Source organism: Bolinopsis microptera, chromosome 12, assembly GCF_026151205.1.
Source record: "Bolinopsis microptera isolate Bmic1 chromosome 12, MBARI_Bmic_1.0, whole genome shotgun sequence".
Classification (NCBI taxonomy): Eukaryota; Metazoa; Ctenophora; class Tentaculata; order Lobata; family Bolinopsidae; genus Bolinopsis; species Bolinopsis microptera.
In genome coordinates this window covers 6,328,569-6,342,941 of record NC_087083.1, presented here as the reverse complement: position 1 = coordinate 6,342,941, position 14,373 = coordinate 6,328,569, and the positions used below count along the sequence as shown (strand labels likewise).

The following is a 14,373-nucleotide window of genomic DNA, read 5'->3' as shown; positions in this document are numbered from 1 at the left end:
CCATTTTTCATTCACAGCTAACTTACGTACATGCACAAATGTTTAACACGAATTGTTGTTTAAAACCTCCGGTGTTAACGCCTACTTTTCATGTCTTTTCACGATGATTCTATTAGCAGGTTTTTCTGCCACCCCAGTCACCACTGAAGCCAAATATAAAAATTAAATGTTATGACACAAAAATATCACAGATTTTGCGTTAATGATTCAGGCTAAATTGTTGTTTTCTTCCTCACTTTTCACTGCCAATTTTATATTTGATAATCGCGATCATGGCTTACAGACTATAAAGAATCGTGTGACATGCGGACAAGATATTTCGCGATTTCTGTGCAACTGCTAGTTTTAATCTTCGTAAATAGAATCCTATCGACCCCTTCTTAACCTCTAAATAACGATGACGCAGCCCTTTATCTGTGAAGGACCTTTTATACTCCACTGCTATAATATAGATGGACATTTATCGAGATTTAAGCTACAATTCAGGGAACATTTCACAAGGAAACTACTTGAATTGTGTCAGATAATACTTGAACAGAATTTAGAGTATATAGTATTTTGTAACAGGCTTGATACTAGACTCGACTGAAAACAGAGATTAATTCATCCCGATTAAACCATTGTCTCAAATGCAATCAGTAATTCGTACTCTTATCAGACATCACTATCAGACTTCTGTGCTTAAAAGGAACAGCCTTACATAACGCTGCTATTTGTCCACAAGGTTATGCAAACAATACATGTCCGCACGTACTTGGATCATTATCAATTAATTAGTGGAATGTCGATTAATTAGGCTGACACATTTTGGTCTGTAATAATATGCGAGGTTAAACCCTAGTGGGTTCTGTCGAGATTTTAGGGATTCTGGAATACCGTTTAATTTGTCGCACCTTTCCAACTCTACGATAGTCAAACTCAATTAAAAGAATCCTTAGAAATCAGGATCTAGAAGAAAGTGAAAATAGAAGAACCCGTATGATAACTCCTACTATAGAGACCTTTTTCAATATCTTCCTATAGCTCTCTTAGTAAATTTATTAAAATTTAATCAATCAATCACTTCATCAAACGATAAAACTTTATTTTTCAGGATGGATAAAGCAGAGAGACGAACTAGAACAGTGGAAATTATGTGTCCTTCTCATGCCATGTCAACTGTCGGCTGGAAGTAAGTACTTTCCCTAAATTCAGCTGCTTTGCACGTGCTATATTGTTTCACTCATTTTGCACGTGTAGATTGTATGTTTTGTGATAATACCGCCGCCCCACCTTTGATCCGATCTTCGCGAAGCATTATAACACTGATTTGCATGATATTCAGCACTTAGACATAGCGATCTACCGTACTTTCAACCACTACTGTTTATAAACTAGACGTGCCCAAATTGAACATCAGTTTCAAGCACCAAACAGACATCGATAACCGTAAAAGTGCGTGACTTCTCCAATCCATCACCGTGTCTAACAGTATTGTGGGCAATTTGTAGAGTACAGGGCGGTGTACCATCGTACGTGAAGCACTTTAGTCTGTCTAAACTTGTAGACTTTGTACGATATTGTGGTCTAGTAGCTTAGGGGGCAACTCTCGTATTAGTCCGAGCCCAGACCATTCTAGGTCCGTCAATTCGTTGGTCTGGTGTAAAACTGAATTTGTCCGTCGAGTTGTCTGTGTGATTTTTCGGTGTTTTTCGTGGCGAATGAACTTTTGTTACAACAGCTCATTCTCAATGTAGAACTGATGGTATTTGTTTGACAGAACCTACTTGTTGTGTGTATTTACAGACACGGAATGAGTTTGACAGTCTGTGAAATAAGACAATTGGCTGGCCAAGTTAAGAGAACATTGTTTGACATATCGTTGCAGTGATGGGGTCACCCCCCCTCCCTCCCCCCCCCCCCCCCCCCCCCCCCCCCCCCCCCCCCCCCCCGGTATACTTGCGATAGAAAGATAATTGAGTTAACAAAAAATCAGATACATTGTTGCCAAATAGTTGTAGACGAACAGTGACTTGAGCGATCTGAAGATAACCCTTGGCTATTCTTCATTTTTTCTGAGGATGGGTACTATTTTTGTAAGGTGTCAAACTTTCCGGAGGAAACTAAGCATATCCCTGGTGTGGTAAATTGGATTTATCACCGCCCCCCCCCCCCCCCCCCAATCCAACTTGACGGTATTAAACCATACAGCGGCTATTTTAAACCATACAGCGGCTATTTTACACACAACATGTTTACACTGTATTTTACTAATACAAACACTGTTTACACGACCTATGGCTAGACAAATTCAAGCTGACCAATGAGAATACAGAGACTAAACACCTGCCTGCAATTGACCAATCAAAGTTCAGGACAACATACGATCGTGAACAGTCTACAGTTCACCAACAGTTCAGTATCCGTGTGAAGCTTGCCGGAAGGATAACACTGGCAAGCTTGCTGCAATTAGTAAGGGTCGGCATTCCAGGAATTCCAATCCTCCCACAAGAATACTTAGGGCATCTGTCATCTGTTAGTCGGTGTAGTTTCGCCCAGTTGGAGATATTCCTTACAATGAACGCTTAACCCGTGACTTGACTATTTTATAATGAGCGTAAACCCTCTTCTTAGTCTTACTCGATTACGGATCTAGGTCCCAAGACCCATTACTTCCCAAACGCTAAACAATAAACGTCTGACTGGTAAGAGTAAGTTTAGATTACTTCCCGCGAGAATAAACGATACTTACATTGGTTAAGATATTATGTAAAAATAATAAATGTGTGGCGTTAAGATATGCTGTAACCTGTTAAGTTGTAAATACTGGTATTTAAAGTAAATTATGATGTCATATTGCTGCATGAACTGCATGTTTAAATAAACTATTTCAAATGATCTTAAGATCGTCTTGTAAACTAACGTGTGTTCTTCTGAGTTATTCGTCTGTGGAACTTGGATACTATCTTGATAGTATCTCTATTATTTGGATATTGGTTGGGATGAGAGGAGCAGCGGTCTCATGTTGGGGACCTCTATCTTTTTAGATGAAATTTCTTTGCCTCTAAAAGCCTTCTTCTCTTGATATATTCTGGGTTCAGGGGTTACTTATGTGTTAAACTGATAACCTAGCTTATGTGTGATGCAGTCACATGACCAAGCTGATAGTGATGACGCAATGATGACGTCACGTGATGGCACACGCGTTACTCTCAAGGGCATACTCAGCCTCAATTTTGAGACTCTGTTTGCGGGTCTGAAAAAGAATCTTCCGTTTTAACTGTGTGAAACTGTAAACTGTTTACTTTAAATGTTAAATGTCAATGTCTTTATTTTGTCTCACTAGGAATTACACTTATGCCCTTAAAATGTCTTTTTAAGTTAAAGTATCTCATTGTTTATTCTGTATTACTATTAACCTATATGGTTATCGATGTAAACATTGTCCTTATTGTTTCAGTCTGAGCTAATAACCAGATATTCATTTAGAAACCTGTAACTTCATGTAAATTTCAGTTTTACCTTCACCTCTTTCAGCCCTAGCACTGAAATATATTCGTTTATTGTTTAAATGTCGATCGTAAAACTTATTGTGTTCTGAACTTATACAGCCTCCTTTCAAGCCCAGAGCTTCAACATGGGCCCAGAGCCTTAACATGGGCCCAGAGCTCGACAGCCTCTCCGAATTATGTAGCAGGGATTTCTGTGGAAAAGCAAGGGCTTCAAAAACTAGCATACCTTACAGCCTGTGGGTTAAAGATAAAAAAGAGCTCAAAAATGCAGCCCCTAAACTTTCGCTAATTGGCATAGCCTACATTCCATTGTCATTGAAGAATGAAGATCCCACCCAGATATAAAACAAAATGAGTAATGAATATTCCCAATATTGCATACCAGAGATCAGGCTATTGTGAGTCTGGCCCCAGAAAGACAACAGTCCGCTCCACTCATACATTATAAACTCTGGTTTGACTCTATAAATTCGAGCCTCGTGATTTATTTGAACTGAAGGAACTCTAAACCGATGCCGTTTAAATTAAATACCTTATAGTTTAAATTTCAATCGATTTCTAAAAATACAACTGCTAAAAATACGACTGTAAAGAAACTTCGTACGTTTTTTTCTAAAAATATGCTGCAGATCTTTAATTTTCGGCCAAGTTTCGGTAGTGGGAATAGTGTTTAGTCTCCCTAAATTAATCACAAGATCTTTCGTACATAAAGTGCCTGTCACTTCGAAATTTTACCACAGTATTCAAATGTCCATCTTGGCTGGTGACCGACGTATTTTATATCACGGCATACCATGCGTTCTCGAGACGCCACGAGATCACACTAACCTTCAGAGCCGTGTGGCGTACTGCAGCTTTTTTCATATTGTTCTTCTTGTGTCAGCCAATATCCAAATAATACCTGACCGTCTAGACAATGTTGTGTTATTAGATTGTTTTTTTAATACCTGATTATAATATAATAATAATAACAGCGCTGTGAAGCATGTCGTGGAGCATTGTGACCATTGTAATCTGCTGGAAACAACTGCATCAGAATGATAATCTAATTAACAAAATTAATCTCATTCAATTCCTACTTCACCACGTGCCCCATTGGTCCTTAGTGCTCTCAGCCCACGCGGCAAAATATCAAGTCACGTGATCAAAATCAGCAGCACTCATTGGCTCTCATTGTCACGTGATCAAAATCAGCGGCTCCCATTGGCTCTCATTGTCACGTGATCAAAATCAGCAGCACTCATTGGCTCTAGACTATCCCAGTCTGGTGCATAATTCCACTGGCACGAGGTTCAGAGAATGTTGAGGTAAGGATGCGGTATTTTCACCACCACACTCACGAACTTGATGAATATGCAATTTGAACTAAATTCCTAAGAAGGAGCGACATGGTGGTGAAGTGCCTGCGCGGCTGCATGTTAGTGACAGAGCTGTAATTACTGGTAGTTGTTTCTTCTCCTGTGTTGTGAGGAGCCCTGCGTCACGCTCACTCGGGTCACGTGACACCCACGTGATTATCATCCACAAATCACAGCTCCAATACTGTCCTACATCCGCCAATCACGTTAGAGTATTAACACCACGCTATGCAACTCAGTAAATTCAACTATAAGCCATTGTTCCGACATCATTATTTTCCCGCAAAAAAAATCTCACGAACGTGCATCAAATTTCCCGTCTTCATGAATGAGAATTCAGGTCTGAATCCAACATTCCTCCGACTGTAAAACGTAATGACCCTCATTCATGTGTCAACTGCCCGGCACCAAAGTCCGAAATCGTATCTTGTTTGTCCCCCGTTCAATCAAGAATTTTCTTCCAACGTCCCTCCTCCGCAATACTTACTGTCCTCCGAAATACTGACCGGTTGACGGACCTAAGTTTGCCGGTTGATCGAATAGAATTGCAATTTCACCCTAGTAAACACCCTACCGGTCAAGTAATCATATGTCACAGTAATTGTGCGATTTTTTTCCCGCCTCCTTCAGTACTTAATCAGGTCTCTCCTGCAGTAATGTATGTTTCGGACTGGCGTTTGTGGACCTAGTTTTGGATTTACCTCCATAATTTACAATTACTCTTTTGTCATCAGATCTGCCGAAGTGCATAACATTGAAATTAGAGATTTATTTCCCGAAAAATCTTTTAAAATCTTTTAAAAGATTTTAAAAGATGAAATAGTGCACCCGGTCTTTAACAGATAGAGCTGTGGTCAATAACACCCAAATTTTCATTTTTGCAAAATTAGATTTGATTTCACGTGCCGTAATGTCTGCTGCTATGATGATCATGTCAAAAATAAACACCTCATACTATCAACATTTCAATATCAACTATAAAGCTGCCCTGCAATGTTATTTGCATAATGTTATAATATTATCTGCACGTTTATACCGTTTTGACAATGTTATTGTTATGCCAACACTCTTAGGGAGTGATTAAAGGCTTAATCAAATATTAATGTCATTGTTATTGTTATCATTAAGTTGTTATCGTTAAGTTGTTATCATTAAGTTGTTAAGCCTTTTTTTGTCCAGTTCTATCCCATATTCATTGAATATATTTAGGGGTACAACAAAAGTATTGAATATTATTCAATACTTTTGTTGTACCTCTAATTATTGTAACTGTAGCCCTGTTACTGACTGTAACTGTAACTGTAACTGTAACTGTAACTGTAACTGTAACTGTAACTGTAACTGTAACTGTAACTGTAACTGTAACTGTAACTGTAACTGTAACTGTAACTTTAGTTCCAACTGTAACTGTAACTGTAGTTCCAACTGTAACTGTAACTGTAACTGTAACTGTAACTGTAACTGTAACTGTAACTGTAACTGTAACTGTAACTGTAACTGTAACTGTAACTGTAACTGTAACTGTAACTGTAACTGTAACTGTAACTGTAACAAGAAGTGTTTCACACAGTTTTAATGGAAGTATTCCTCAGACACCGCAGGCAGGTGGGAAATACCGCCCTACTTGAGTACAAAGTGCACTGCTGCGAGCTAATTCTAACATCCACATCTGAAGCTCACTTACGTGAACCTTGAAAGGGAGATAGTCCTCACATGACAGCTCACATGACGTCATCAGCTGCGTCAAACCACGTGACGTCATCACTATCACGTGACGTCATCACGAAAGCGAAAGTCAGATGACACTGTACATATTGTAATGAACTCCAAGACGCTCCTTTCATGGCTGCAAGCAGCGATGAATTATATATTTATTAGTCTGATGAAAAGATTTTAAGAGGGGAGGAAAGCGCACGTGTGCGCGCACAACTTCCTCGCCATAGTATGCACGTTTCATGTTGTTACTAAGTCTGAGTATATAAATACTTATTTCGTTTCGGACAAAATAGTGAAGTTTGCTTTGCCGCTATGGGCATCATAACGACGAATCGTTCAAACAAGAATGAAACAGTTCAAAAACTATATTAGTAATACGTTCGTTCTGCAATTATAATATCGTCCCTCAAACAGCGCCAAACAGATTACGGACCTTGCATGAATTGAAGTTTTGTAATTCGTTCCATTGTGGAACTGACACATATTAATTATTACCTACATTGGACACCTATTTTTACGTGTTTTGAATTTATTTTGCTTGATTCGCCCCTTGTTATGAAATTCCTAACAATTTCCCAGAAAATTCTGCACATTCTTCCCGGACGTTGAAACGCTATCACTAATTAATGACAAACAAATGTTAATTTCTGAACATGTAACCTCAATGAACTGAAAAATTTAGAAATGCACTGAATTTTAATATATTAATTAAATAATTCCTCGGCTTTATCAGAGCTCGTAAAGTTATTCAATATCAAAAATGCTGAAGTGTAGCGTTTCAACGACCCTTATAAATGGATTATTTTACACTATCATAGTCAAGTGAACTCCGAAAATAACCAAATGGTTAACTAATGTAGTTAATTTAATGAGTTGAGTTTGGACGGTATTGCAGCGCATGCTCTGCCTCATCGTTAATATATGATAACTTGAATATAATATTATATTAGAATATGATATGTTTGGTACTATAATCGACATCTTTGCAATCTGCTAAGCTCGGTTCCTTGGTTAATTTCATTATTTTATTTGTAATGAATTTAATGATGAACTAAGATTTTCTTAACTTGTTTGAGTCAAACTAGCAGTAGATTAAAACTCAAAAAATCATTCCTTTTGTAAAAAAAACACAGCAATTTGCAAAGATGTTAAGAATTTGGAACCTAAATTTACAACTTCATAATAATATATTATAAACTAAATAACTTAATAAGTAAAATTCTATGCTATTTCAAAAGGTCTATATATTATAGATCGATCAAGGCTCCAGCAATACCACATGAAATATTTTGTAAAGATGCCATCATTGGCACGATCTGTTTATCATTAAAAGTATTTTTGCACGTGCAATGCGCTGTGAGCGTGTAATCTTCATGGTATTATGTGGTATTGTTAGCGTATAGCGATGGAAAAGATTAAGATTTATAGTACTTTTGATGATTTAAAGAGCTGAAGTCGGTACAAAACGTTCCATCTTATTTTGAAATCAGCTATTCGACATGCTGGCCTACTTGGGTCTGATGATTTTTACTTAGGTTATTCATATATAAACTTTGCTACATTACATTTTTGCATTTTTATTTTTACGTTATTTCTTGATTGTTCTAGAGCCAAAAAGCTTAGATTTAGAAGATGTTTTCGGCCAGATAGATTGTTTGAGAGTTTGACTTGTAAAGGGGTGTTGTGTGTACACCCCTGCTTGATGATGTATCTTTCGTATATATTTGAGATGGCCTTGTTTATGTTTAAGATTCGATCTTAATTCCTCCTTCAATATTTAATTTAATTGTTGAAGTTAATGGTTTTCAGGGATAATGTCGGAATTAAACAGTAATTTAGGAAACATGATTTTTGGGTCGCAAGAGAAAGAATTTTTATTTTTAACTGTACACGTTATAAATATAAAGGATGTTAAAGAATACTTATATACAAACATTATGGTAAACAGGGATTTGTAAAGATCTCGTTTCATAACTTATTAATTTTTGTGACGTAAGTTCACCGCGGTGTCGCTGTATACTATTGTGTGGACCTACACGTCTCGTTTGTTGCAATGTGTTATTGTTAAACAAAGTTTGAATAACTCGACTGATCTATAAACACTTAAATCAATATTTAGATATTCTTAACTGATCAAGAATCGATTTTATCTCTGTTGGGTTGAGGTCGAGTTTTTCAAACTATTGGTAGAAGATTTTGCTTTTTATACGTTAACCAATATTGGTGTCTTGATTGTGCTATATAAAGAAAGTGATATAAAGAATGTGATAGACCTACAAATAAAGATCACATTATTTGCCTACCTGAAACTCCGCATAAAACATTTACTTTCCAATATTTATCCTTCCTGAAGTTAATATCCAAACACTTAAGATAATCGCCCGTAATTTGGAAATAATTTGCATCAGATGGTCCGTGCTATTAAACACATTAAATATCTAAAATCTAGGGCTAGATTTTTATCGACTTAATATTTTAAGGGTCTTCATTTTTAATTGGTCCACTTAAACTGAACTATGGTATGGTGGAGATAGGAGTTCTAAGAGTTGGATGAAAAATAGGGTGTGGGGTGAAAAAGGAGTACTGAGTAGTTGTAATTATGTAATATGGACAAATTACTGATAATGGGAACAGATTACGACAAGTTATCGAGTGACAAATTTATCAACCTCATCTCCTCGCGTCGTCTCGCTCTGCCCGGATAAGTTGCTACAACGCTGAAACAGGACGATACAGAAGTTTACTGAAACCTGAAACATGGTTTGACGTTTCCGTTGACCCCCACTTTAAGTGCATTTCATTCTGGGGCAGTTAAAAGTAGTCGTCGTGGCCCCATTCTTCCACGCCTCACGTGTCTCCAACTCTTTGATCTTCTCTCGCGGCTTAGATACACACTTCCTGTTGCTGGGTCACTGTCACGTGGCTTTGGCAGCTAGTGTCACGTGATTTGGAGTATTGAACTGTGTGCACGTGCAACTTTCATCGTCCTCATCTATTTAAGCATACTAAGTACTAACTCTTCGTCACCACCCTTTATATTGAATGATCAATTCGATATCAATTGGCCCTTTTGATGGAGATCAATAGCTGGATATATTGATGTATAGATGTCGGAAGGTATCTGTAAAAGTTTTGTAGGGCCTGATGTGTCGCATGCCTTCTCTTTTGGCGAAATACTCCTCATTGCTGTGTAGGGCCGGTGTTCTAGTCCCAAAAATATTCGGAAAATACCTGAATGTTTGAGGACAGAAATTCCCCAGAATTTGTAAGCTGAAGGTGGAATGAAGTACTATCCAATACCTGGGCAAATTTATTTTACACATTTTAGTGATTGACCAATCAGGTTCCAGAAGTGACGCACCAAATATGCAAATCTCATGATCCACCACCTCCACTGTGGTAGAGTCAGATGTTCAACATCGCTGTAACCGCTGTGGTGATTTATGTTGCCTTATTCTATTGAATAAACATTATTTTAAACCTAATCTCAAGGATACAACACGTAGTAAGACTAAGGACACCTGATATTGAAATATAGCGTATGTGATGGTTTGCTGATGATATCAGTGACGCATCTTCGGTTATCAGGATCTGTTAAAATGATTTTACCATACCCGGACGAATTGCAATGACAACTGCAGCATTATAATGTCGATATTATAGCGTAGACACTAGACACTTGACTGCTTAATAATTTCTGCGTCTATATATAGCACTCCTGGGATTGATCATATTGATTCTGGTATGTTTCTATACGGGATTTCCAGCGTTGCAATCAAGTAGGATACCAGTGCCAATGATTAGAAGCTGTAGCCTCACTGCAGCACGAGTTACAGGAGTTTCGGGAGGTTAGAAATTCCGGTAGCTGGGAGAAGGTTAAGTGTGTGTCGATATAAATGTACCACGACTAATGTCCTGGCCATCCAGCTCGGGTGTTCGTAAATTCCAGACTTTAAAACTGCCACTAGAGTAATCAACTCGAGATGTTTTAGCATGAACGCAGCGTTCTGGGTCCGGCCGTTTCGGAACTGCTGGTTTTAAATATTTCTCAGCTCTGCTTCATAGAATCACGGCTCAAGGAAATCCATTTTATTCACAGCTACTTTAAGTACCATGCACAAATGTTTAACACGAATTGTTGTTTAAAACTCCGTGTGAACTGCTACTTTTCAAGTCTTTTCACGATGATTCATATTAGCAGGTTTTCTGCCACCAGTCACCACTGAAGCCAAATATAAAAATTATTGTGATGACACAAAAATTTCACAGATTTTGCGTTAATGATCAGGCTAAATTGATTGTTTTCTTCCATCACTATTCACTGCCAATTTTATATTTTGATTAATCGCGAGTCATGGCTTACAGACTATAAAGAATCGTGTGACATGCGGACAAGATATTTCGCGATTTCTGTGCAACCTGCGAGTTTTAATCTTCGTAATTAGAATCCTATCGGACCCCTCTTAACCTCTAAATAACGATGACGCAGCCCTGTAGCTGTGATGACCTTTTTTACTCCACTGCTATAATATAAGATGACATTTATCGAGATTTAGCTACAATTCAGGGAACATTTCACAAGGAAACTACTTGGAATTGTGTCAGATAATACTTGAACAGAATTTAGAGTATTTAGTATTTTGTAACAGGATTAGTCCTAGACTCGACTGAAATCAGAGATAATTCTTCCCGATTAAACCATTGTCTCTAAAATGCAATTCAGTAATTCATACTCTTATCAGACATCACTATCAGACTATCTTTGAATAACGGTTTAAGTGGGGCTACTTAGACACGACTGATTAAGCTATCCCGGGGCACAAAATTCAAAATATTATACTCGATAAATTTTACCTGGATACTAATAAAAGGGGAGCAGAAATATGCAGGTTTTTTCATTGCTTTATAAAAACGTGTATTAAAGTTAAGTTAAGTAAAGTGAAGTAGTGGCCTTGTTTATGTATTTTTGGAGTCATTTGAGCATTTGTAATTAAAATCACAATCATTTCCGTGTCTCGAGATCATTGCGTTTTGTAGCACACAGTTCATTTAGTATTGAATTGCAAACATCGGCTAGTGGCTGTAGTTATGTGAAATATTTTCAAAGCTAAAGAAATGTAATTACCGTAGAATACCTAAAGTTAAAACGTATTACATGATTACAGTGAATTCCTGCAATATTTTTCTTTTTATTCGCTGTCTCGCTATAGAGAAAATGAACGTGCTAGAAGTCAAGATAAGCACTTTCCGCTTCACCCCGCTGTACAGAAATTGACGTACAATAACTGTTACAAAAGTAACAATTACCAAACCTACAGATACAGACTTGACTTCCTTGACGGTAAATTGGAGTATCGAATAAGATGTTGCGAGCTGATTGCTCTCGATCAAAGTGACGGGATCATTGAAGCTCTTATCGATAAGATCAACGAGAAAAAAGACTGTGACAGGGTTAAGAATTAAGGGCAAAATTAATGCGATTAAATCTTATTGTTTTTGTCAAGTTTTGTCACTTTATAATCAGATTAGAATTGCTTTTCTTGGAGCTGTATGATAATTTTACCGACAGAACTTTGAAGGAACTAGTTAGGCTACCTATTTACTGCCTTTGTGGTTTTTGTACGACTGATTGATAATTGAGATTGACCGAATTATTGGTATATTCTTGAAGCGTTCCCAACTTTTACTGACTAACTTACAGATCTGCAACTGTAGGTTTGATTAAGCAACTCGCTGGAATACGCGGTAATACTGTTACGTCTTTTCATGCGCAAATCAGTGCGCGCGTCGTTTAAAAAGCCCGCGCGCTGGTTATGAACCATGTGAACTGTTCAGTTGGCAGGTGACTTGTTGTTTAAGCCTGCCAGTGACAATTACTGCAGTTCATTTAGCCGGAACTTCGACTTTTGACTACACGCCTGTCAAAGAAGTCCAACTGTTTTCAAATCAGGTGACATTCTTTATTCTTGACCCGATCATTTTTTACTGACGGCCGAACACAAATAAATAAGCTTACTTTGGACAGATTGTACAGACTTCAAACTGACTGGTATGATATCTATATGCTTACAGTTATTTTATTATTTTATGTACTCAAAGTAGTAAAGTAGTTTTATTGCAAACCACTTAGCTGTGACTTTAATTGTTTGACCTACTTGACATTTACCCGATTTCTACAGGAGACAAAACCAAATTGAACATTTCACATAAACGGGTGTACAACAAGAAATTTAGTAGTAGTTTGAAGATGTTCCTTCATTTCGTGTTACTCACAGCGTATTGAACTCGTTGATATGAATTAAGTGTATGGTTATCGACTGATCTCTATGATCCATATCCCCTTGTTTTACAGAACTCACAATTAAAATTATCTCTTCTCTGACGAGTGTTTTAATTTCAGGATGCGACATAACCCCATAGACAACAGCACGGAGCACAAGGTGAAATGTTGTGAATTACTCCTGGTGCCCAGCGAGATTCAAGAGGCCGTGTCGGACGGTGAAACGTGACGTCATCATTTCATCACTGCAACGCTCAGCACTCTACTCCACTCCACTTGACTGCACAACCTTCGTGTTCCGGAAATCCAGCGACTGGACTTCATTAAGTTTAGGCGAATCGTGCTGGCCACGAACATCTTTTTATCTAGGGAACTTTTAAACTTGCTAATCAACTGAAAAATGATTGTGGTGACTTGGTTTGATTAACAAAGTCACAAACAAACAGATAAATCTTTAAAATGATACTTCAATTTTAATTCGAATCTTTAACATTAAGTATCGATCGGGACAACGAAATTGTAAAGAGAAAGTTAAAATTGTAGCTGTAGGGACTAAATTCTTAATGTTAGGAATTTAATTAATAATTAGTCAAAGTTACATGATCCTGTCGTGTGATTTTGTGGCATGAAATAACTTTAAACTAACTTATTTGTTGCATGTTTTTCAAATGCTATATAATGACATATTTTCAATATTCATCTTCTATCTTCTATGTTCTAAAGTTTTTCGATAACGTCGAGTTATTATAATTTTTTATATTTGGTGCAACTTCATATTTTTTCATTGATATACTTTTACGTTTTTGAATGCGCTGTTCAATAAACGATAAACTCTTTGTTTAACGACTTTAGCTAATTCGTAAAAGCATAATTCGTTAAGTTCCATAGCAAATCTATTGATTATAATATTATCTATTAGATCCTAAAATAATTGACGTATAGCTCTAGCTAGTTTAATGCTCACAAATCCATACCTAAATTATTTATTACTATTCTCTTTTCGCTCAGCTTACGACGGACTTTGGCATCGTTAAACTCTTCTTTTATTTCAAAATGTTAAGTTTATTTCCAACTTGTTGCATCGTTTTTGATTGAGTGAAAACAAAAGAATTGTGTGCGTAGTGCGATCAGTACATTTAGCCTAGATAGTAAGCGAGACGTGCTATTTATTTCATGTTCTACATAGGTCAATTGTATTTTGATTTCAATCCCCTTATAATTTCAAACCAAAATCATTTGTGGTTTTAATGATTCTTAAACCTCATAATATATCTTTAGTATAAAAAAGAACAGTGCTAGTATAAACAAGACCTCATATAAATTTATCAAAATATCAAGTATATACAGCACGTGTGCTCTGGACAATGGACATGGATGTCCGATGTTACTGGTTTCTCCAATCACATAGTACAGTTAAATCCTGTTTATTTGTGCCTGCCATAACAAGCTTGAGATTTTCCAGCCTAAACATTCTTTGTCGCCATTGGGGCCAAAAGTCAGGCCTTTATAGCTCAGTCAATGAGTTCCT

The 14,373-nt window shown here is 37.1% G+C and overlaps 1 long non-coding RNA gene across 1 annotated transcript; it reads left to right on the top strand.

The window, feature by feature from the left end:
• Positions 1 to 1,100: 1,100 nt before the first annotated feature.
• On the top strand, positions 1,101 to 14,080 carry LOC134824398 (uncharacterized). The gene is made up of 2 exons (XR_010161401.1): positions 1,101 to 1,171; positions 12,966 to 14,080. It is a non-coding gene; the product is annotated as an uncharacterized LOC134824398 (long non-coding RNA).
• The last annotated feature ends 293 nt before the right edge of the window (positions 14,081 to 14,373 follow it).